Raw genomic sequence first — 24,612 nt, 5'->3', positions numbered from 1 at the left:
AGCTGCAGGGCCTCCGGGATCGGCCTCAGCTTCTGAGCCAGTCCTGCCTTTCTGGAGCAGCACCCAATTCACCAGTGAGCATGGTGGGGGTCCTGGGATCTTGCCATTTCTGCCCAACATGGGAGTCCTCTGCTGGGCAGCATTTGTTCCAGATCTCTCTGTGGGCCCAACGCTTTATCAGATCTGCCTCACCAACCGAGGCTCTCCCTGTCCAATCCGGCTTCCTCCAGTTTCCTTTCACAGGTGTCTGATCTGCGGGTGGCATCTAGGGGCATTTCCTACCAAATTCTCCCCCTGCCCCCATTTTATCTTTCAGTAAGCCCATGCACCCCTCACTCTGTCTCGGCATCTGTTTCTTGGAGGGCTCAGCTGAACTGCCCCATGGATGTTAACTCCTTTGGACTTCAAGGTTGTCACATGTCGGAGGATGGCCCAGCGCGCTCTTGCAGGCGCATCACAGGGCAGCAGTGGAGAAATCCCAGAGGAAACAGCTGGAGGTATTCAATGCAGCTGAGGCCAGGTGCCATCAGTTGATGCCTGTGCCCAGGTGGCTGCCTCAAGGAATGACCAGAGCGACACAGGTGACCTGAGAAGGTGGGAAGCCAGACGTCAAAGGTGCCTGATACAACCAGTCACTGTTGGCACACTCACATCCGTCCCGGACACACCGAACGACACAGCCTTCGGTGTGTGGCCAGACTTCATACAGAAGACGTAGCAAAACAGAGTGCGTGTTGCTGTAACTTCAGTGGGTCTAGGTTGCTTGCCTGGTGTGATGCTTCAAGACCCTCATCCTCGGGGGGTCGGGGCCCTGCTGGGGGCACAGTACTTCTGTGCGGCAGGAACCTGCCTCCAGACCATCATGGCAGCTATAGGGCCAATCATCCCTCCCAATATATATATTTTTTTATGAAATTGATTGTCAAATCGGTTTCCATACAACACCCAGGGCTCGTCCCAACCGGTGCCCTCCTCAATGCCCATCACCCACTTTCCCCTCCCCCCACCCCCCATCAACCCTCAGTTTATTCTCAGTACTCAAGAGTCTCTTATGGTTTGCCTCCCTCCCTCTCTGTGACATTTCTCCCCCTTCCCCTCCCCCTTGGTCTTCTGTTGAGTTTCTCAGGATCCACACATGAGTGAAAACATATGGTATCTGTCTTGCTCTGCCTGACGTATCCCACTTAGCACAATATCCTCCAGTTCCATCCACGTTGCTGCAAATGGCCAGATTTCATCCTTCCTCGTTGCCAAGTAGTATTCCATTGCATATGTAAACCACATCTCCATCCCTTCGTCAGTTGATGGACATTTTGTCTCTTTCCATAATTTGGCTATTGTTCATCCCTCCCAATCTTGCAACTCCTTTCTTGGCCTGCTGCTCCGCTGCGAGAAGGAGCCCGACATGACCAGGTAGCAGCTATAGCTTTGTTTTATTGGAATCCTCACTGTGTCCCCTGGTGGAATATGTATAATGCACCCTCCCCCCCCTCCCCACTAAGTGAACAGCTGGCCAGGATGGGAGAAGGTTAGTCTCCCCTGGACTTCCCCCATTTTCTAAGGGCAGCATTTTGGGGCTCCTCATATTTGGCTTGAAGGTAAGGGATTCTCCCCCACACGGGGGAGAGGAGAAAAAACTATAGCGTTCTCCACTCCGCCATCCCTTTCAGAATTTCCTGCCTTCCTCACTGATTTAATGCTTTCTCTTGATAGGCCCAACGTGGGCAAGAAACCTCTGGGCCAGCTCAGCTACTCCTTAGCACGTCCTGTGGGGATGGGTCCAGGGCCTCTCTCTAGAATCCAATGGTATGCATCATCCACTGCTTTTAGCTGTGAGGCTTCAGCAGAAATTCTGAGACCCCCATCAAATGTCCAATTCAAGATGAAAGTAGGGTCAACCTCATAGAAATGGAAATTAAAGCAACAATGAAATATCACTCTTGACATACAGGGTTGGCAGAAATTATCACAAATAATCACAGGGGTGCCTGGGTGGCTCAGTTAGTTAAGCATCTGACTTCGGCTCACGTCGTGATCTCACAGTTCGTGGGTTCAAGCCCTGCGTCGGGCTCTGTGCTGACAACTCAGAGCCTGGAGCCTGCTTCAGATACTGTGTCTCCCTCTCCCTCTGCCCCTCCCCTGCTCATTCTCTGTCTCTCTCTGTCTCTCAAAAATAAACATTAAACATTTTTTAAAAATAGAAAGAATAATCACAGCCAATGTCAGACAGGACCTGGAGACACCCTGCAGGCTGCTGATGAGAATTTGGTTATCGATTTTTCTTTCCTTTTTGTGGTACAGGGAGAGGCTTTTGTATCTGGATGACACTAATTATAGTTCACTGTGTGTGTGTGTGTGTGTTTAATCTAATATGCAATATATTAAAGTTTTAATTTTTAAAACCTAGTTTATCCTAAACCTCTAAATTCAACCTACAAATCATCCTGTTCTATTTACAAATTCAACAATTAAAAAGGATTTTCAAAAATCATTTCTACTGGCTCTTTGATCAATGCTCAACTAGCAAGTTTCACAGGTTAAATCCTTCTTAAACATTTACTCCCCCTTATTTTTTAATTAATCCTATTTCCTTAGACATTTGAAAATACAATCACAATTTAACATGTTGGATTCTTCCAGGCAATTGAGACTCTTGTCGTGGCAGACTTAACAAGGAGAATTATTCTCAGCAATTATTCTACTACCATAAATTAATAAATCGGTCTTGCAAATGTGGCATTTCAGATTCTCTCACCCATTTCAAACATCATAAAAACAGAAAAGCAGACAAAGCGTATACAAGGCAGCAGAATGATTTCAAGAATTATTACAAATCCCACACGATATCACCAACCGGAAGGAATTTGGCGTCCATTTTTCCATTTTCTGTATACTTATTTGTAGAGCTGTCCAGGGTTAGAGATTGCTCCTTCAACCAAGGGAAACAAAATTACAGCCTCAGCTGAACGATCCTGTTCACGATGCAGATTGAAAAGTTGACCGATCTTACTACCTGGTGGGAGATGGGTCTCTCTTCCACGGCACCACTTACTTGCCTCATCACCCACTTTCTCGGGAGTGCCGTGTTGACACAGGTGTAGGTGATGAGCCGACAGGGGGTGGTCCCACAAGAGAAAGGAACCTCATTCGTAACTCCAGGGTGGTGATTCTGCACATCTCACACTTAGAGTCTGATCTCTCCTCCATGCCAGAATGAATGGAAAGTGCCATGCAAGCCCACCCCTCTAGAATGCATTCTTCCTATTTAAATCAAGCAGCTTCAATGGGGTGCCTGTGTGGCTCAGTCGGTTGGGCGGCCGACTTCGGCTCAGGTCATGATCTCGTGGTCCATGAGTTTGAGCCCCGTGTCGGGCTCTGTGCTGACAGCTCAGAGCCTGGAGCCTGTTTCAGATTCTGTGTCTCCTTCTCTCTGACCCTCCCCTGTTCATGCTCCTCTGTCTCTCTCTGTCTCAAAAAAATAAATAAACTTTAAAAAAATTTTTTTTTAAATCAAGCAGCTTCCACAACAGGCTTTCCTTTTTGTAAAAATGTGATTCTTGGTTCAGATAGTTCTCTCATATTCAGCTGGGGGAGTAGCAGCACAGTGGCAACACTCTTATTAATGAATCTTCCGGAAACAAAGCCCTTTCGTTTCAGAATTCGCCATGGTTGAAACACGCATACGTATCCGCACACCTCATAAGTTACGTTGGCATGTTATATAGTTTAGCAAATTGTCCACTTAGCCCTTCCCTGTTCGTCCAGGCGGAGTCACAGACACACTCTTTCTGCCTTCACTTCTTTCTAGTTTCTCAACTTCCATGCCTGTCGTTCAGGGGACTGGACCCAATACTTGGCCACCAGGGGTGAGCCTGCACAGGCTCAATTCGCAGCCTCATCCTGCTGCTGCCTTGCTGGTCTGTACCCAGCCCCAGACTTCAGTGTCCGCGGTTCGCAGAACATTTCTCTAAAACACCAGAAGCCTCCCCTCGTCCCCAGCCTCCTTGGCCTGGACCCTCCCCTCCTCTATCAGTGTTTCCTCGAGGGTGGCCCACGATCACTCAACACAGAATCACCTGCAGTTGCTTGCTCAACTGCCAAACCCCAGGCCACATCCCAGACATACTGGATCTCTGAGGACAGACACAGCAGTCTGCAAGTTTGAAAGATGACCGCATGTGCTGCAGAGTTTGAGAACCATGCCCTCGATCATTCTTGTCTATGCCTTCCTTGGACCGATGGAGATGGCATGCTGTTCCCTGCGGTGAACGACCTTGGAGTGAAGGCTCTATTGGCCCTCTGCCTGCGGGCATCACCCCTTACCGGCATGACCTTTGCAATGAGCTCTTTATTGGGGGTAATATTCAGTCAGTTTACCGAAATCCCAGCATGCCCTGTCCCATGGCTTGACTTCTATTCTTGCTTAATTTGACTTGACTGCTTTTGTTTTTTAATCTAATGATAATTTATTCCATGAGTGCCCCACTTTTAACAACTTGAAATGCTAATGACCCTGTGAAGCTTCGCTCTGGGCTAAGTGAAGATTCCACATCATCGGGATATTCTCTGAGAGGTCACTCGTCACAGACTGATGGGTCTCAGGCCAAAGAACTACTTCTTCCAGTGAATCATAGAGCTGGAAGCCTGTAATGAATTATACAGCGGCAGTGTGATGCCCTTCCAGGCAGGGGACAGCCCCCTTTAGGAAAGGCGGTCAATTCTCTTAGGAAGATGAGGCTCTTCCTGAGGTTTGAGCTGCAAAATGAACAGTCCACTCAGCTGCTGGGCTGGCCACGCTCCTGGAGAGCGAGTGTGGGCAGCTGGCTCTGCACGGCTACAGGTAGAACAGGGAAGCCCATCCTTTGCCCCCTTCCACTGATGAACAGAACCCCACGTCCATCCAGGTGGGCCCTCGCTCCCACTCTACCCAGCTGTAACACCTGCCTTGTGGGTTTTCACCATCCTATCCTCCCTGGCTTCCCCGAGCAGATAACTGCTAGATGGACCCACACCAGTTATTAATAGTTTGCTGTGTTACCTCGTTTTCGAATCTATCTATCTCGTTATTCTTATCCTCTATCTCGTCTCTGTGAGATACCCACAGAATCTTAGAATGTCAGACCTTAGATCATCTGGCCCAGCTCCTTCTTCATGAACAAAGAAATGGGATGGAAGTCAGGGAATCACCTGTAGAGGCCCACACAGTGGTAGCCTGTGGGAGCCCTGCCCTCATTTCCAGAATCTTCTCTATACCCTCCTACGGCCATATCTGGATGGGAAGAAAAAGGAACAGTCCCCAAACACTGCCCTACCTCTCCTTGTCTATCGCCGTCTCCAGACTTACCCTCGCCTCTGCATGCCAGACCCTCATGTCCGTCTGTCTGCTTGACAGCTCCTCTTGTATATCCAACCAAACATGTCCAAAACTAACCTCTCCAAAGTTCTTATTTCAGGAACTGGCATGTCTGTTCTTGCAGTTGCTTGAGTCAAGACAACTTGGGGGTCACCCTTGCTCTCCGTCTCTCATAGCATATTCTAGGCATCAGTACCTTCACTTTCTATTCAGTGACTTTGCACTGCCTGCACAGTTAGGTCAAAGCCCCAGCCATCATTTCCTTGTATTGCAATGGCATCCCAGACCGTCTCCCTGCATCTACACCTTTCCCCTGCCTGCAGTCTACGCTCTACGCAGCACCTGGGGTATGAGTGTGTCTATGGCTCTCCTCTCCTTCAGGCTTCCCATGGCTCCCATCAGGTACAAGCCATGGTTCTCAGCATGGCCCATGAGACCTGCCTGCCATGACACCCCCCCCTGCCCCACCTCTCCCATGGCTCCCTACTTCTAGGGAGCCACTCTGGCCTCCCTCTTCTCCCTCCCACTTGCCCAGCATGCTGCAGGCTCTAGACGGCTGTTCATTCTTCCCTGCTCTGCTGACTACCCCCCCACCCCCCCCAGCTTAGGCACTCACTCCCTCACTTCCTTCAGGCCCTGCTCAAATCTCTCCTCATGAAAGAGGACTTCTGTACACCCTATACAGAATTTAATAGTGACCCTTCCCCCATGATCCCCTTCCCCTTGTGTTCCTCCCCAAAGCACTTACTAACTGAAATACTTTACATTCACTTGTTACTTTTTATTGCCCTGCACATGGGCTCCATGACAGTGGGGGATCTGTCTGCTTGCTGCTAAATCGCCAGCATGTAGAGGGGTGCCTGTCATTGGTAGCTGCTCAATAAACATTTGGTGAGTGAATGGACAAATGGATGATTCTTGCGGTGGATGCTCGGTGGGGCACTTGACGTCCATTATCTCATTTCATCGTCTTGACAAACCCGTAGGGCAGGTATCGTTATGTCATTATCCTCCCTTTACACTCGAGGAAATGGATTCTCAGAGGGTTAAGAACTAAAACCAAAGTGTTCACAGGGCTCATTGCTGGCAACCGGTAGAGTCAGGATTTGAACTCCGTTCTAATGGATTCAAGGCCCATGCTATTAACTTAAAATGGAACCAAAGGAATCAAACAGACTACCTATCCTTCTTAGAAAGATTAGCATTTTAAAGACTTGGGATGGAGACCATGGTACACTATTGAATCACTGATGGTGGGACTCCATACAGTCTGGCACTAGACCTTCCCAAGCCCTCAGCTTTCATGGAGGGGCCTCTGCTCACCCTGTTTGCAGCATGGGGAGCCTCACCCAGTGCCCATCCGTACAGCTAGGCTGGAAGAGGATTCTCACCATGAGCTGTCATTGTTACCCTGCTGGGCTAATTCTGTCTCGTCAGTGGCTGGACACCTGCATCTTACCAAGACATTAGCGCTGACAGAAGAGGCACATCTCCAGGGATGTTCTGAAACCATAATAACATTAGCAATCCCATGTTTGCCTGCCCCTCCTGCCCTTTGAGCGCCCTCTGAGTTGTCTCCCACCTTTGCTGGGGCACTTTTCTCCTGCCATTCACACATCCTTTTCTTTCATCTCACATACGCAAGGCAAACACACAGGTTTCCCCCGCTTCCTCAACTTTGGACAGGCAGAACTGCGCGGGGGGGAGAGCGGCTTCGTGGGAGTAGGAAGGGCATTGCAGGTTAGGGGACACTTTGAGGAAGTCCATAATGTCAGAGAAGGGAGGGGCGTTCTTCAGAAATGGCAAGTAGGCGCGTGTCTCTGCATCGTGGATGGATGGGGAGCAGGCTGGGTGTGCCTGGGAGAGCACAGCTGTGAAGGTCAGTGGGGAAGACAGTGGAGAGCACAGGGCAAGGTATTCATCTGGACCCTGAATCCAGTGGAGATGCTCTCGTCACACCATCTCAGTGCCCCTTCACCCTGGATGGGGCAGTTCTTGGCCAGTGGGGTTTCGGCAAGCCACCGAGTCGGGCTTTTTGTTCTTCGTTGATCACTGGATTCTTGCCTCTGACCGAGATGTAAACACCTGTGACCCTCACCCCCTGGGCAACTCCTATTCACCATGTGCTCTCACCTCCCAGGACCCTCAGCCTTTCTGCCTGTCCCATCCCAAGGAAGACCTCATACACTTCTCCTAGCTGGAGAGTCCCAGGCTCATCGCTTACCCACGGAGGACCATAATCTCTCCAAGAGCTCAGTTTTCCACGTGTAACATGGGAGACTTACCTCTTCTGGCCATTGAGAAATAAAATGAATCTGATGATAAGAGAATGGGGCTTCCTTCCAGGATGAAGAAAACTGGCAAGATTGTCGTCCTCACGCTGACAATGAGGAAAAGCTGGGTAAGCTGCAAAGTGATAACTTCTATGGAGCCCATGAGAAGTCTGCGTTCACGAGGCAACCAAGTAAACCAAACTCCAAAGAGGGACAGAGGCAGAGTGGTACACGCAGTGTCTCCCTTCGGCAGAGAATGGGAGACAGATGTGGCTGCCGAAGAAACGGGTAGGAAGTGAACTGAAATGTTAGCAAATTCTTAGAGGCCACAGGTGGGTCAGCGTGTCCGTTTGGAATAGCTGGGAGCCCTAGAAAGTAGGAAAGCTGCTTCTCTGGCAAACTCTTCCTCATGAGTCTTCTTCACTGGGCGCTCACAAGAAATATTGGGGGCAGGGAAGGAGACTGCCAGAGGCTCCTCTCGGACACAGGAGGGAAGAAGGTAACACATGGCTGAGGGGGACAGGCACAGAGCCCTCCTTGTTTCCCTGGCCCCTTTTCTCCAATGAAGCAAAAGCATTAAGCCACTGAGGGAGGGTTAGTGAACCTCTAGACCCAGGGCTTCTCAGAGAAGGTAGAAAAGCCTCCCCAGGACATAGGCAACGAACCGTTGCTGCTGGAAAAAAGAGTAGAAGTCAAAACCCTCTACCCCCAGGGGGCAGCAAGAAATACCCAGGGTCCAGACTTCTACACTGATTCCAAGAAGAAGACTATCATACTGGGATAGAGTAGATCAATGAACAGAAGCGCAAGCACAGAAGCAGACCCATGTGAATGCAGTCAATTCTATTTGACCAAGTACAAGAGCAACACGACGGACTCTTCAGGGAGTGGTGCCCGCACAACCGCACGTCCACGTGCCAACAGCTTTCTTACCGAGCTCAAAATGTAAAAAAGATTGTAAGCCCAGAAGTTAAAGCCTTTTGTAATGAAAAGGAGGAATTTTATTCGATCCTGGAATTTATGATTTATTTGACTTTCAGATTCTCACCAAGGCGAGAAAGAAACACAAAGAACACTGCAGAGGAATTCTTTTTTTTTTTTTTTTTTTTTTTAAGGGAAAGGTAGGGAAAAGAAAAGTGGTAGAGGATGGGGTGGGAAGCAATCGTTAATCAGAGATGGGAAGAGGGAATAAAGAAACAACAGAAAGAAATCTGTCTTAGCTATCTGTGACCAGCGAGAAATTCCTGACTGGGAACCAGAAGGCCTGGGTTTAGCCTCAGTCTTGTGAGCGTGCGAAATGTCACTTCACATACCTGAGCTTCTGTAAAATATCTGCTTTAGAGGATTGCCAGGAAAATACCTTTAAATGATAGATTTAAAGTTTTTGCGATGCCTGAAATGTAATTCAAGAAGACAACAAATCTTAATTTCTCCTCTTCGCCTGGTCATTTATATGTTTCACAAATCAGCAAAGTTTCCGTAGAAACTCTGTTTTAAAATTCAGGTTTTAATATGATTCAGGTATGATAGGCCAACGGATCAGGAGACAGTTGCCTTTGAAAAAACAGTTCCTAAGAGGAGAGGACACACGGCACTATGCAGGGTCCCATGGGGAGGTACAGGGTCACTTAGGGGGCAGAGGGATGGACAGAGAACAAGGCCCAGAGCCTCTATGGCTGTTTCACGTGAGAAGGAGTGAGGCGGGGCCAGCAGGCTTAGGACCGGCTACCTTGGATAATTTCAGCAGGTTCTGGGAGGAAGGTCTGTCTCTACTTGACTGGTACCTGGTCCTGGGGTGATTAGGGCTAGTAGACAGTGGCCCAGAGCGTGAAAGCCCGATAAAGGGGGTAGATGGGGTACGGGGTCTGGATTGGTGCTTTGCATGGGAAGAGCAGGGTCACAGGGGGGTCTGCCAGCTCCAAGAATTAGCTAATCCTGGGGACGGGCAGTCCCCCGGGGTCAGCAAAGCCCCAGAGGTCAGAGCCTCAGAAGTACAGAAAACAGAAAGGCATGATTAATACAAACCCCAATCACGAAGGTGGATTCATGGTGGTGTTCTGCCCTGCCCAGACTTGCCCCCCCACCCACCCCGCCGCAGCACCCATGAAGACCGTTTATGAGACACGGGTAAGCAGTTCTGAGTGTGGGCCAGAAGCTAGGGCCTTCCTTCCGTGCCGAGTCGGCTCCACAGCCGGGAGGAGCCTGAGCTCAAGCCAGCAGTGCCAGAGGCTGGTTCAGGCTCCGGAAATAATGCCACCTGCTGTTAGTCTAAGTAATTAGCTTAACGCGGCAGGCAGGGTGTTATTCAAGTGTTTCTCATAAATAGGTAATGAATTACTGATGATGACTCCCTAGATTAAAAAACAACACTGAAGGAGAAACTTCCAGGCCCCAGAAGGTATTATTAGCCAGTTCAGCCCTGCCCACGACGGGCCCTGAGGACGACCCTCTGCACAGCCCCGGCAAGTGGAATCGCTTCCAGGAACACCCAGAAGCACGGAGAAGGCCCTGTGCGCTGGCTGGGGTCTTCATCAGGCGCTCTGCTCCTGGCTCTGTCCTTTCACTGATAACAAAGCTGCCGAAGCAGTGCAAGGGGTGACTGTAGGCTTGGCAGGATCCTGCTTCTGAGATCGGGGCCCTCCCCGGCATTTAGTTCCCTCCCAGCCCCCGAGGTAATGATAGCCGTAGGGCCTGGGCGTGGGCCTTCCTGCCCAGACTGGCACGGGCACCAGTCCCTGGCCCGGCTGCAGAGCCCGCAGGGCACTTGATCCGAGGCCACGGCTGCTTGTTTAGGCTCCCGTGGGCCCGGTGGCTTTACCCGGAGCTCATCTGCTTTCTGGTCCGCCGACTACACGCCCACACCCAACAAAGCTACTTGGTAGAAAATCCCACCATTGCAACTACTTTTTCACGTTTCCATTGGCTGTCCTACCCTCACCTCGAACTCAGCTCATCAAAGACAACAATTCTTAGACACAGAAGAGACTTTAGAGAGCATTAAGTCTGGGGTCCCCTTAAGGCCTTCAGGGTATGTGAGCCCACAGAAATCATTTGAAAAAACGAGGGAATGTGCATTTTTCTGTGGCTTCGACCCCAGCGGCAATCAGCTTCTCAAAGGCCCCTGAGGAGCCGTCCATACACCTCCTCTCCCAGCCTCCCAGGTTCTGTGAGAGCATCTTGCCTCCTCCTTCACGGAGAATACGGAGATGCCCTTGACCTCTTACACCCACCCTGTCTGATCACCTGTCTCCACCTACGCAAGACCTGTCCTTCCACCGGTCTCCCAAGTTACCTTTCCTTTCTTAATTTCGAAATGGAAGATTTCTTCCCCCTGGTCTATAAACAGGCTCCAAGGGCTTCCTCTGTCAGAACACAATAACAACGACACCTGTCTCACCTCCGCCTGTCCCTGTCTTATCTCTTTGCTTCCCACAGTCTGCATCTCTCTACCCATTTCTTGCTCCTTGATCCACTGCACTGTCAACTGCACATAATCTTCAAAAACTTGATGCGTTGTCAGCAGCCTGTCTCCTCCCGGTTCTAAACCCACACTGCTTAAAAGCAGGGTAGCTTAGGGATTAAAGACGGGGCACCTGGGGTGCATGGGTGGCTCACAGGGTTAAGCGACCGACTCCGGCTTGGGTCATGATCTCACGGTTCATGGGTTCGAGCCCTGTATCGGGCTGTGTGCTGACAGCTCAGAGTCTGGAGCCTGCTTCGGATTCTGTGTCTCCTTCTCGCTCTCTGCCCCTTCCCCACCCACACTCCGTCTCTGTTTCTCAAAAATAATAAATACATGTTAAAAAAAATATTTTAAAGATGAGGCATCTGTGGCCGGCCAGTCTGGGTTCAGAGCCCGGCCCCGCCTGTGAGCTGCTGGGTGACCTTCTGCAGCTTTCTTCACTTTCCTATGCCCGAGTCTTCTCTGTAAAATGTAGACGATACAATACTTTACAACGGTGAGGAATAAGTAAGACCTATAAAATGCTAAGTGCGGTGCCTCGTATATAACGAATGCTCAGTGTGCTCTACAAACTTTTGCACCTACACACCCCAAAGGTACTGACATTTCAACATGCCTAAAACTGAACTTACCTTTCCTCCTTGCACTTCTTTCTCCAGGCTCGGCATCTGCCTAGGATGACGCCATCTGTCACTTGGGTTCCCTGTGTCTCCCCAGCCTCCCGTTGGGTCTTCCTGCCTTCACTCTTTCTTCCCCAAACCACTCTGCACACCTCACCTCAGCTCAGTCCTATTCCTCTCCATGAAAACCCTCCAATAGCTCCCGACTGCCCACCAGATAAAGGCCAACTTCCAGGTTCCACCCCGTAAAGCCTTCGGAATTCTGCCCCCTCTTCCAGGCTGTGCCCACCCCCTCTCTCACTCACCCCAGCCCTGCTTCCTCCCTTATGTTCACTCCTTGCGGAACTGCTCTCAGGTGCATGCTGCCTTCCTGTCCTCCCCCCATGACACCACCAGCATCGGAGCGCCTCAGCCCTCCAGATCTGAGTTCCACGCTGCCTCCTGCATAACCCCCTGCCCCACTCTCCAGCTCATCGGCGCCGCACGCTGCCGTCTGATACGGCCACCTGGACATGCTCTGTCACACTTCTGTGCCTCGGCCCAGAATGTTGCCTCCCTCATTATCTGCCAAATACTCATCCTTCCAGTTCTGCTCCCAGGGTCATGGCCAGGTGAAGCCATGCAGGCTGAGCTCCCGTCCTGGGACTGGCTCAGTCACAGCGCTCTCAGATGTGTTGCAAGGCTGTAAGCTGCAGCTTCATCCAAGCAGCCTGGGCTCTTGCAGGACAGTGAGGTTGCACATGCCCGCCCACATCCCTTCTCTCTCTTCCTGCTATGTTTTCTCAGTAGTGCTTGTTATCATCTGACCCCAATACACATGTTGCTCCTTTGTCCATCTCTGTCTCCCCTCTAGAATATGTATTTTACCAGGGCAGAAGCTTGCGTCTGTTATGATGTATCCCCAGAGCCTAGAACAGTGACTGGCACATAGTAAGTGCTCAGTAAATATTTTGTTGACTCACTGATCGGTTACATTACCTATCTTTGTATCCTTAATAGTTGATACATCGCCTGCCTTGTGGTAGATACTAAGTGTACATTTTTGAATGAATGGATGGATGAATGAATACTTTATGGTGTTGTTGCTAGCCTGTTTAAAAAAGTTCAAACACTGGAGTTAGATTCAAAGTTCTCTCTACCTTCTAATCCCGCCACTCAATATCAAATGTGCTGTGTTTAGCATGAGTGCTTATCTGCTACTGCCCTTGACTGTATCCCAGACTACTCGTTTCTTCACACCCCTGTCCACACTCTAAACAGAAATACTATTTACACATTTATTCAACTCATATTTATTAAGCACTTGAGATAAGCCAGTCACTATTCCAGCCACTGTCATCTACCTCTGCCTATTCTCTTCTTTCTTTCCTTAAAGTAAGGACAAGTTGACCCTGACTGACCATCCAGGTCCCTGTCACTTCTCTCCTTAGACACTAATAACCCATAGGTTAGCACCTCATCACTGGCATTATTAACCTAGATAAGATGTGGCTTTTACATATGGGCCTTTTTCACAGAAAACATCTCTGTAGAGAATCAGCACTTTATGACATTTCAAACATTTTGGATGGAAATCTTTCCAAAAAAATTTTTTTTACATTTTTTCCTGTCTTTTAAAAAAAATTTTTTTTAACATTTATTTATTTTTGAGACAGAGAGAGAGAGAGAGAGCATGAACAGGGGAGGGTCAGAGAAAGAGGGAGACATAGAATCTGAAACAGGCTCCAGGCTCTGAGCTGTCAGCACACAGCCCGACGCGGGGCTCGAACTCACAGACCGTGAGATCATGACCTGAGCTGAAGTCGGACGCTCAATCGACTGAGCCACCCAGGCGCCCCTCCTGTCTTCTTAGAGTACTATATACAGAATATCCATCTAATCTTTATAACTCAGGTTCATCACTATTATTCTGTGATGTGACAGTGTGCCAAGAGAGGTAACTGGCAAAAGGGCAGGAATTTGGGAATTAAACAAGCTTCATAATGACCTTTGCAGACCCTAAGGTCTCCTGAGGTCATCCGCTGTTCTGCTTTGGTAAGTATCTTATCTACGGTGGGTTTAGAAATCAGATGATGAAGTTTATCAGAAATGTTTGCAAACTAACTATAGACAGTATCTAAGGGAGCATATGAGAGATTCTCCTACTCATAAAGTCTACCCACTTTAAAGCATGGGTTTTATACAGTCTATTTTGTTAATCAGAGGACTTTCTCCTGTAACTGCTGTTTCTCAGGTGTATTCAGAATTCTTGAGGCTGGATAAGGGACTTTTAAAAATTATGCTTTTGGTGCATTTAGCATTTTATGTACTGTATTCTCTTCTGTTGTTGACTGTCTTCATGTCTTTTCAATTAGATTGTTCCCTGGTTAGATTATAAACTTCTCAGGGTGTCTAGGTGCCTCAGTCAGTTAAGCATCCGACTCTTGATTTGGCTGAGGTCATGATGCCACGGTTTGTGAGATCGAGCCCCACGAAGGGCTCTGCGCTGACAGCACGGAGCCTGCTTGGGATTCTCTCTCCCTCTCTCTCTGCCCCTCCTCCCCACATAAATAAACACTTAAAAAAAAGATTGTAAACTTCTCAAGGGCAAGTGGTATTTTATAGTCACTCATTTATTTGCCAAGCTTTTTTTTTTTTTTTTTAAGCAACTACTATGTGGAAAGATCTTGGATGAAAATAAAGATAAGACATGGTAGCTTCACATTATTAGGGAGCGAAATGCAAATAACCAATAGAAGCTAAGAAGGTAAGTGAAAAAATCCAGAGTGCTGTGTGAATTCAAGTAGGGGAGAGGAATGTTTCCTGGTTGTGAGAACCGGAAAATGCTTTGGTAAGAGGTAGCCTTTGAGCTGGATCTTGGCAGACAGGGAGAATTTTAGTGAGTAGCATTCTAGGCTTTGGGGATACCATGAGAATGGTCAGGAAGGGAGAAATACACACATGAGTTGGTGAAACATACAGTCATGCAGGAGTCTTGAGAGCACCCAACATGTTGTACCCCACTCCCCTACTTGAGTTTGGCATAAATGGAGAATTGAAACAATGGAGTGGCCGTTGGAACCCACAATTTTACCTTCACTACTAATTCAGGTTAAGTTGGAAGATTCAACTTTAGGCAAGAGCTAAATAAGCCTGATCCTCTTTAGGATAGAAAAAAGAAGCCAGGGCAAGCCTCCAGGTTACACAGACCACCATTCAGCTCCTGACAAGTTTTCCAACTCTTACCTTTTACACTTGGATACTTGAGTTTATTGAATTAAAACATAGAGTGGATGGCACTTAAATGCACATTTATTACCTTAAAATAGAGTTTATTATACACTGTTCCCCTTCCCCCGAAAGCACATAGTAACGGTAGCTAGATTTAATAAACTACGGTGAATTATAATCACTTCCCAAGAAAATTTAGTGAGGATTTGTGTATTTCATGGGGGCTATCCAGGATCATCGTAACTAGGAATGGAAATCCCTGGCCTGTTCTAACATTGAACAGTCTATGTTTTAAAGATGAAAGACACATTTTTTTTTAATGTTTATTCATTTTTGAAAGACAGAGAGAGACAGAGCATAAGCAGGGGTGGGGCGGAGAGAGAGGGGTACACAGAATCTGAAGCAGGCTCCAGGCTCTGAGCTGTCGGCACAGAGCACGACACGGGGGTCGAACTCACAAACCACCAGATGATGATCTGAGCCGAAGTCGGATGCTCAACCGACTCAGCCACCCAGGCACCGCGGAAGACACATGTTTTTATAAAGCTCTACATTTCTGCACCTGAGCACGGTGGATAGACAACTGGTTTTACCCTTAAGAAGGTGGCTACCCGCATCAGCAGGACCTGCCCTCTGGAGACAGGTGACAGGTTGGTGAGGGGTGGGCAGATGTCCTGGGGTGGCAGGCTGGGGGTGGGGTTCAAGGTTGGCACTTTGAGCATATGATGTCCTCTGAAGAAGTGTGACATGTGGGAGAGACAATGGGGACGAGAGGGATGGGGCAAGAGGTGGTGAGGGGACAGTATGGGCTTTGGGGTTGAAGTTCCCCCCCCTCCCCCAAGGCTAGCTTAGGGTGGGCGTGTGTTTCCCCACACCAACTGCCCACAGTACTTCATTAGACATGCCTCTACACGAGAGCTCGTCACGTGAGCAACTTTGGGTTCCAGCCGGATTCCAGACTCTCCACAGGGATGCTCAGCCCTACCCACGCGACACAACTAAGTAAGAAGAATGCAGATATTCAAATAAACAGATGACAACTGTTCAGCGCCTGCCTGGGCACCAGCCACTTTCCATCATCCTCCCCAGACGCTGCAAGGTTGGCATTCCCATCCTCTCACTTTCTGGACAGGGAAACAGACTCAGAGATGGAGCCAAAGGGGTTGAATCCGGACTGAGCCCCCCACCCCGGGGGCTGTGTGCCTTCAGAGGTGTGCTCTTCCAGCAGTTTCCAGAAAACTGGCTGGGGTGGGGATGGGGGGGGGGGCAGTGACTGCTCTGTCACAGGAGAAGGGAGAGGGTTGGCTGTGGGGGTGTGGGGGTGTATGGTTATTCGTGGGCTCATTTCCTGGGCTGTGTGAACTTAAGTGTGAGTAACGTGTATTGGTTGGGGGTATATGGACATTTGCAGCTCAGTACTTGGGATGTGTGTACATGAGTGTGTGTGTGTGTTGGGGGGGGGGGCTCAGTCCCTGGTCTGTGTGAATGTATGCGGGGCCCCGGTCAGGGCAAACAGGCTTGGATTTTGTGCACGATTGTGAATATGTGTGTGTGTGCGCGCGCGCGAGCGTTCAAGGGTGCAAGTATGTTGGGGTGCGGGGTGGGGTCGAGGCCGGGACATGCGTTAACGATGTATGAATGAGTGAGTGAGCGAATGATTGAGTGAGTGTGTGTGGTCAGTCCCTGGGGCCTGTGTGTGCATGAGTGTGCACGCGCGTGTGTGAGTGTGTGCGAGCTTCGGGTGTGGAGCGACCGCGGGCGGGGAGGGGCCGGGAGACGCCAGCCGGTCCCGCCCTCCGCTGCAGGTGGGCCGGGCCCGCGGCGGGGCCGGCCGCGCTCGCTGCTCTTGGCTCGCGGCCGCGCCGGGCTCGCAGGGCTGGGCTCGGGCTGCGGGGCGGCGCCGGGACAGGAAGCGGAAAGCGGCAGTGCAGCAGCAGCGGCGGCGGCGGCGGCGGCGGGGCTCTGCCTCTACGGGAGCCCAGCGCAGGCCGCAGAGCCGGGGCCGCTGTGAGCCGAGAGCGCGGGCCGGGGAGCCCGCACGGCCGGCGCGGAGGTGAGTCCCGCGGGAGGCCGGGCGCGGGGCGCGGAGCCGCTCCCCGCCGCGGGACCCCGCGCCCCGACCCCGGACTGGGACCCCGGGTCCCCGCCCTCCTCGCCTCCCGCCCGGGAGCCCGCTCCCCGTCTGCGCACCGCACCCGGATCGTGCCTCCGGGGTCCCACTCCTCTCCCGAGCCCGCGAGGTGCGCCCCTCCTGCCCCGCCGCCCCGGCGCTCCCTCCCCACGCCTCGGACGCCGCCTTCTGCCCCGGCCGCACTTTGGGGTGCGCCTCGGGGTGCGCGTTCCGGCCGGCCGGCGGGGAGTGGCCGACCTTCCCGGGGCACCCGGGCGGCTGTACCGGCCCAGCGGGGCGGGGGGCCGGGCCGCCCTGCGCTCCCTGGGAGTCGGGCGCGCACCGCGGTTCCCACCCTGCCGCGGGGCTCGACCCTGGAGCTGCCGGCCCCGGGCCAGAAACCGGCACAGAGCCGGCCTGTGTTCGCACCTCGCTTGCAAAACTGAGCCGGCCCCGGAGGCCTGTGGGGGGCGAGTCCGGTTGCGCCCGGGAGAGCGCAACAGGCAGGTAGGAGTTTACTTTCAAAAACGCCGGGGTGGAGCAGAAGGCGTCCGGCAAGTCCCCGCCCGAGGTGTCCCCGTTGGAGGAAATCTCACCGCACCGGGGCAGCCTTCGCCACGGGCAGGACCTCCCTTCCTCCTGCAGCCTTTGAACTGCCCCAAGCAACGCGCCCAGAGAAGTGTGAAGCTTTATAAAAATTTAAACGCGTCGCCGGCGGAGGCAGGCGGGGGGCGGAGCCGTGGCCTGGCGGCCGGGAGGTGAGCGGCTGAGCCTCGGAGCTGAGAAATCTCTTGCTCAGTTTTCGCGTGTTCAAACCAGGTCATCAAGGCCCAGCCGAGGAGGTGTCGTGAGCCCGTTTAGCTCCTCGTTAAGAGATGTCAGAGCGCTTAATATTCTGATGATTGTGTGGTTGGCGCGTGCATTCTGTTGAGCCCTTTGGACCAGGCTGTGGTTGGAAGTGCATGTATTTTTAGACCTTTATGCCAAAAGCCACCAAGCTGTAAAGAATCTGGCCGTTTTCACTGATATGTTTATGAATTTTACAGAGTTGCTGGAAAATATTATAGCTTGTGTCACCCATCAACAATGCTAATTAGCATTCTTCCTCCTCCGGGTGGGTTGATTACACAGCTCCTAGGCTTTTTAAAGTGACATGGCAGAAACTGCCTAAAACCAGGGAAAAGTAATTAGTCATTTTATGTAACTACTAATTAGAGTTTTTAGAGCTGAATTAAATCAGTGTGATCTAGCTGGGGCTTTGATTTGTGGGCGGAAACTGTTTTATTCTGCAGTTCAGAGAAAAGGACACTCTTCACCTATCCATGAGCCTTTAGAATTCCCAAACATTGGTGTCTGTCAAGGTAATTAGTGAAATTATTTGGTTGCAACTTAATTTGTAAGTAAAATGGCCGCATTTTGAGACGGCATATTTGCAAGGACTGCTTGCCAGGCAGTACATTTTTATTGTCTTACGTGTTTGAGCACCAGGACAGAACCATAAAGGAAAGTTTCCTTACCAAGCACCATTTCCATGTCACCTTAGTCTATTGAAGAATTAACAGGCGTTGAGTGAGGAAGTTATTCTCCCCTCCATCCCCTGATACACACAAACACCCTGTTTGTCACCCTAGACCTCAGCGGCATTTTTGGGTTACATGGGTGCTTATCCCATTGTATTTTAATAAGCAGTTTCTACCTTTGGACCTGCAGCTATTTCAGATTCTTTTCTTCCGGACTCTCTACAACGCTTGGGACACCGGGCCTGTGAGCAGGAGTTGAAATTGCAAAATTCTTTGTGGGTTATGTGTGGTTTGGGACAATTTATGATGGTTGCCTGCCCTCCAATGTGTAAATAAACAGTTCTGGTAATTGCTGTATTGCTATTCGTTTTCCATAGCTAAGCGCACAGGTTCTGGAATTAGATTCTCAGAGTTCAAGCCCTGGCTCCTTCACTTACTGTGACCTTGCTTTCCTTAACGGTAGCATGACATTAATATCTGATGTCCTTTACATTGTTGTTCTCAGGATTAAGTGGGATATTGCATGCAAATGATTTAAATGGTCCACAACACATAGTAAGCACACAAGTAACTAGTCTGTTAAATTGTTATTGTCATGCGCTCTCTCTGTAAGGTAACTAGCTGTGGTTAGGGGACTAGCTGTGTGTGGGCATGTGATGCGGGCATCGTGCTATGCCATTTTCCAGAAGGTGGACAAGACAGGTTTAAGTGGACCATGTTTCTGCCAGCAGCTTTGGTCTCGCCTGCAGCCTGATGAAAAGGTGCATGCTGCTGTCCCCATTAGTGCCTTTCTGAATGCCATTTATTGGACAGCAATCATTGGACTAGGCACCATGGGATTTACAGAGGAGGTAGTACTCATAAAAATCTGTTTGTTTTTTTTTTAATTTAATGTTTATTTTTTTAGAGATAGAGAGAGAGACAACATGAATGGGACAGGGACAGAGAGAGAGGGAGACACAGAATCTGAAGCAGGCTCCAGGCTCTGAACTGTCAGCACAGAGCCCAATGCAGGGCTCAAACTCACAAACCAAGAGATCATGACCTGAGCCGAGGTCGGACGCTTAACCGACTGAGCCACCCAGGTGCCCCTAAAATCTATTTTTGAAGCTTAAAAATCTAGCAGGGGATAAGGGGGTCACTTGAAAACAGATACTCATCATAGAACCCCAGACATGTTAACCATCCACAGCTCTTCAGAAATCCACACCCTGCTGCTGGGGGGTGTTCCAGGGGTAATTAGTGACTAGAGCCAAGAGCAGTTATTCGAGGAAGGTGAGTTGAAATCTTTGGCAAAACAGGTAAAAAAAAAAAAAAAAAAATGAGTTTAACATTTTCTTTGCTTGTGTATAGTGGCCCAGAATCATTCATTTATCAGAGTTCTGTTGTAATGAAAATATCAATTGGGTTTGTCACAAATGCCACAGGCCTTCTGACCCCCCATCAGCGACCTGGAGGGTGTTTTATGGTTTAGAGAGCACAAGTTCAGCAAAATGTTTTGCAGGGCTTTACCATACCCTTCCCACCCTCCCATACTTACAACCCCAAGGCCCTCCAGATAAACCCAGTGGAACACACAGTTTTTTCTCTGATCCCTTTGATAGTCACTTCCCACCTGGGACTAGTAAAAGGAGGCCCAAGGAACAGAATGGATGTCACTAAATTACTTAGCTACAGTTAACGGTATTAGTTCAAGGTAGAGTAGCACTGACCAAAAAATGTACATATAGTGTAATGCAATTGGTATGGAAGTCTTGTGCAATACTAGGGTATTCTTCCTAAGGAAGAAGGTATTCCTTCCTTGGGGCGGGCTCTGTGCTGACAACTCGGAGCCTGGAGCCTGCTTCGGATTCTGTGCCTCCCTCTCTCTCTGCCCCTCGCCCGCTCACACTTTGTGAGCTTGAAAAAAATAAACTTAAAAAAAAAAGATCTTAAAAGTTAATGGAGTAAACCCTTTAGCATTCTATGTATGATAAAAAGTAATATGCACAGTATGCATAAACATGATTGCACCAGAAACTTCTTTCCCTTGGATTTACTGCAGAAGGAGCAGAGTGGCTCTTTAAATACAGTGTATGTCTCCATACCCCTCACAAGATAACTTTCTACCCTCCAAACCAGAGTTCCCGTAATTACTTCATAGCTGTAGGCAGAGCCGTTGATGTTTTTATAATTTCCTTTTCGTCAAGGTTAACTTGTGTTTACCACTGTCATTACCGTAACATATTATTTCCCTCGTATGATTTTCTGAACACTGTGTTTTTCTTTTAAGTAGTAGTCAGGTATATTTTATGTGGGTGAACTTGACTTTAGGGAAAGATCCTCTCTGAGGCCAGTGACCTTCAATTTGTTTTTAATAAGGCATGGCGAAGGGGGTTCTCTCTGACATTTGTGCCTGGGAATCCCAGAATTTAAGATGCTGCCATGCAGTCAAAAGTGCCCTGTGCACCTGTCCCAGCGTTGCCCTCCTGGCCTTCATGAGATGTCACTTGACCAGCCCTCACCCTTTCCTGGTGTTTGCCTCCGTCTCCCACCCAAGCAGTGCCTATAGCGGGTACTACAGGGGTGAAAGGCAGGAGGGCAGTGGTGGGGGGGGGGGTAGAGGGGGTGGTCAGGATGTTTGTGGGAAGCAGCTGAATGAGACTGCTGCTGATTTTTACTTAGTGTGTCTGCAGTGAGATTGTTGTGTGAGCAAAAAGTTGGTGGTTCTGACATCACCACTAACCTAATCTCTGCGTTACTTTCCTCTTCTGTAAAACTGAAAATGTAAACTAGACAATGGCTAGGGTTTCTTCCACAGTGGATCTGTGGCCTCCAAGGCCTGAGGTCTGCCACAGAAACCCTTACTCAGCACACATTTATTGATTGCCTGGTATATTTCAGGAGCTGAACAGACAGTAATGAATGTGGTCCCTGCCCTCCTGGTGCTTACAGTCTCCACTGGAGCCAGACATTAAGTAATCGTGCAATGTATGATTAGAAATTGTGACATAAAGGAAAAGTATAGGATTCTGTGAAGGGGCCTCATGTAGACTGGAGGGTCCCGAAGGGCCTCTTGAAAGAAGCAGTATTTATTTATTTTTGAATTTTTTTTTCATGTTTGTTTTTGGAGAGAGAAAGCGTGAGCAGGGGAGGAGCGGAGAAAGAGGGGGGCAGAGGATCCAAAGCGGGCTCTGTGCTGACAGCAGAGAGCCGGATGGGGGGCTCGAACTCACAGACTGTGAGATCATGACCTGAGCCAAAGTTGGAGAGCCTGGTGCCTTGAGGGGCCTGGAGCTGGAGAAGGAAGAGTGCAGCCTGGGAGGTGGGCAGGGCCCACACACCAAATGAAGGATTTTGGTTTATGCCAACTGTCGTGGGACACCATCCATGGACTGGTTTCAAGCAGAGAAATGACCTCCACGTTGTGATATGAAAGATCACTCTGGGTGCTGTGCACCTGCCAGTGTGGGTCATCTCTTGGGCCAGGATGATAGAGGGACAGTTCCAGATTCCAGGATCCATATTTATACTTTTTTTTTATTATTATTTTGAGAGAGAGAGCACGCACACAGGCGCGTGCACAGATGTGCAAGTGAAGGGGGGGCAGAGAGAGAGAGGAAGACAGAGGATCCGAAGCAGGCTCTGCACTGTCAGTATGGAGCCTGATGCAGGGCTCGATCCCATGAACTGTGAGATCATGACCTGTGCTGAAACCAAGAGTCTGATGCTTAACTGACTGAGCCACCCAGGGGCCCCTATGTTTACACCTTTATGTGACTGTCCTATTCAGGCCAGTGTAGCAGCCTATCAGTTTATTACCCCAGGAACCTGATTCCTTTTCATTACTTTATTATTTTCCTGATAAGGCATCCCTCTGACCTGATTTGAATCCTGCTACTTTCTTGTGCATAGAGGCGAGCTGTCTCGGAAACATAGCATTGCAGTGATAAGCTTCGCCATGGGTGTTCCTGTGGGCTATATCGAAGCTCTTTCGTTGGCCCTTAAAATGAGTCCACCCGGGATTTTGTCCGTTTGCCTGCTGTTGCTCGTGCTTAATCCTTACTCAGATCTTGGACAAGAGTAGATCGCTGAAATAGAGACAGCATGACTTAGGAGAAAGGGCCCGAGCTCTGTGTAGACTGGGTTCTGTGGAGAGACCTGCAGGCTTCATAATACACGAGCCCTCTGTCCACAGAGCCTAGGGGAAGTGGGTGGCTGAGCACCAGGAGAGTGACGGAGGCTCCTGAGGACTGACGTCAGCACTTAGGGACAGCAGGATGTGTGCGAGTCACAGGAAAGAGACTGTCAGAAGTGGCACTGGGCTGGACGAACGGCGTTGGTGCAGTGACTGTACCCCCTGGCAGAGGAAATTGGAAAGAGGTAGCCGAGTAGGAGATGTGCCCTGGGGATTCTTTCAGTATTTGTTGAGTACCTACCACGTTCACAGTTTCTTGGTGTAGGCAAATCATAGCTCCTGACTCCAAGGAGCTTATGCGAGAATAAATCCGTGGACAAAGAAGAAAGGGCGAGTTTTGAGACTGAAGGGATAACCCGATGGGGGGAGAGGGAAGGCGCGTTGGAGAAATGGTAGCATCAGTACCATCAAGTCAGAGGCTGACGGGCAACAGAGAGCTCTGGGACGACAGGCCGGGGGCCGTGTGCGTGTGCTGTTGTCACTGCTGTGTCCCAGCAGCGCTTACCGGGGTCTCCTGTGGCTGCTTGCTAAATGCAGAGGTAGATGAATGCAGAAATGGGGTCAGAAGGTCTAGGGAAAGGAGGACAAGGCTGTGACCTTTGGGTTTGGCCTACTTAGAGCTAGTTCAGTGGAGTGTCGAGGGAGGAGGATTGGGGTGACAGTCAAGAGGGAGGGAGTGGCAGCAGATACAGACCACCCCTTTGATGAGTACAGGCAGGACTTGTGGGAGAACGTGGACGTGGGTGCCGGTAGAGTCAGGTAAAGCCCTTCCCCAGAGGGCACTCGGGAGCCCAGGATTTCCTTTGAGGGACGTGCCTGGAGTTGTCCTAATAGATGGCCGGAGGTTTTAATGAGGACTTGGAATGACATCCTTGCGCGGAGGGAGGAGGGGAATGAAGCCTGGGTTGCCATGTGCCTTCCACAGGGAGCCTGGTTTAATGCTCTCACCAACCTTGGGAGGAGCTCATGTGAAGTGGCCTCATTTTATGGGCGGTGGGTGAATAGTGGCTCAGAGATGTCATGACTGGGAAGCATGAACAGGACCAGCCCAGGTCTCAGGGCCTGGGTCACCTGCCTCTGAGACAGGCCAGCAGCATTTAGCCAGAATTAGCTAATTAGCTCCTGGTACTGAGAGGTTTAGTAATTTGAGGTTTCATAACCAATAAGGGAGTAAAGCCTGGGATTGGAACCCAGCTCCCGATACCGTATCTGTTTCCATTTTCAGATCACCCCTGGGAGAACAGTGGCTGCCTGATTTATCCCAGTTTGACAGATGAGGAAACTGAGGCCGACTTCAAGGCAAGCGGCCCCTCCCAGGTCGTCCTGGACAGTGAAGAGGTCTGGCTAGAACCCATGTCCCCCCACTGCTCGCCTTGGGCTCTTGATGGCAGAGGAGAAATGATGAGTCCGGACACCCAGGCCCAGGGAGGTTCTCCCAGGGTCACAGCCCCTGGAAGTGAACGTGCCTCACTTAGAGCGAATGCTGAGGGCAGACGCATCCTAAGCGGTGTTTGAGGCTGAGGGCCTCTAGGTTTACAGGTTGTTGGCAGGGTCATTGTGGGGGGCGGGGAGGGCATTGGCATTTGCAGCTCCTTTGTTTTCTCTCCACACTTATCTCACTGGCTTTGTTTGCACTGGAAGGAGGGGCCCTGAATGGGCGGAGACCAGCTCTCCGGTGAGGGATACAGGGGCAGACAGACTTGTGGTTCTCAGGCTTCTAGAAGTCAAGGTTGAGCATGTGGGGCTCAGGAATGTACTTGGAAATGTTTCCCATTTATTTCTATTGCAATGCAATATCTAATGAAAACTTGGGGAAACACCCAGGAGCCCGCAACAAATAAATCACCTACTTCCATTTTCTGATGTTCCCTCTTAATCATGTTTAC

General features: G+C 50.1%; 1 protein-coding gene across 1 annotated transcript in view; it reads left to right on the top strand.

Moving 5' to 3' along the window:
• Positions 1-16,838: 16,838 nt before the first annotated feature.
• The window catches only part of VANGL1 (VANGL planar cell polarity protein 1), a 56,244-nt gene continuing 48,470 nt past the window's right edge, over positions 16,839-24,612 (top strand). The window contains exon 1 of the mRNA XM_049618380.1: positions 16,839-16,972. The gene's annotated coding sequence lies outside the window, so the exon portion shown is untranslated. The remainder of the gene's footprint in view (positions 16,973-24,612) is intronic.

This window comes from Panthera uncia, assembly GCF_023721935.1.
Source record: "Panthera uncia isolate 11264 chromosome C1 unlocalized genomic scaffold, Puncia_PCG_1.0 HiC_scaffold_4, whole genome shotgun sequence".
Lineage (NCBI taxonomy): Eukaryota > Metazoa > Chordata > Mammalia > Carnivora > Felidae > Panthera > Panthera uncia.
This window is presented reverse-complemented; position numbering and strand designations above follow the sequence as displayed.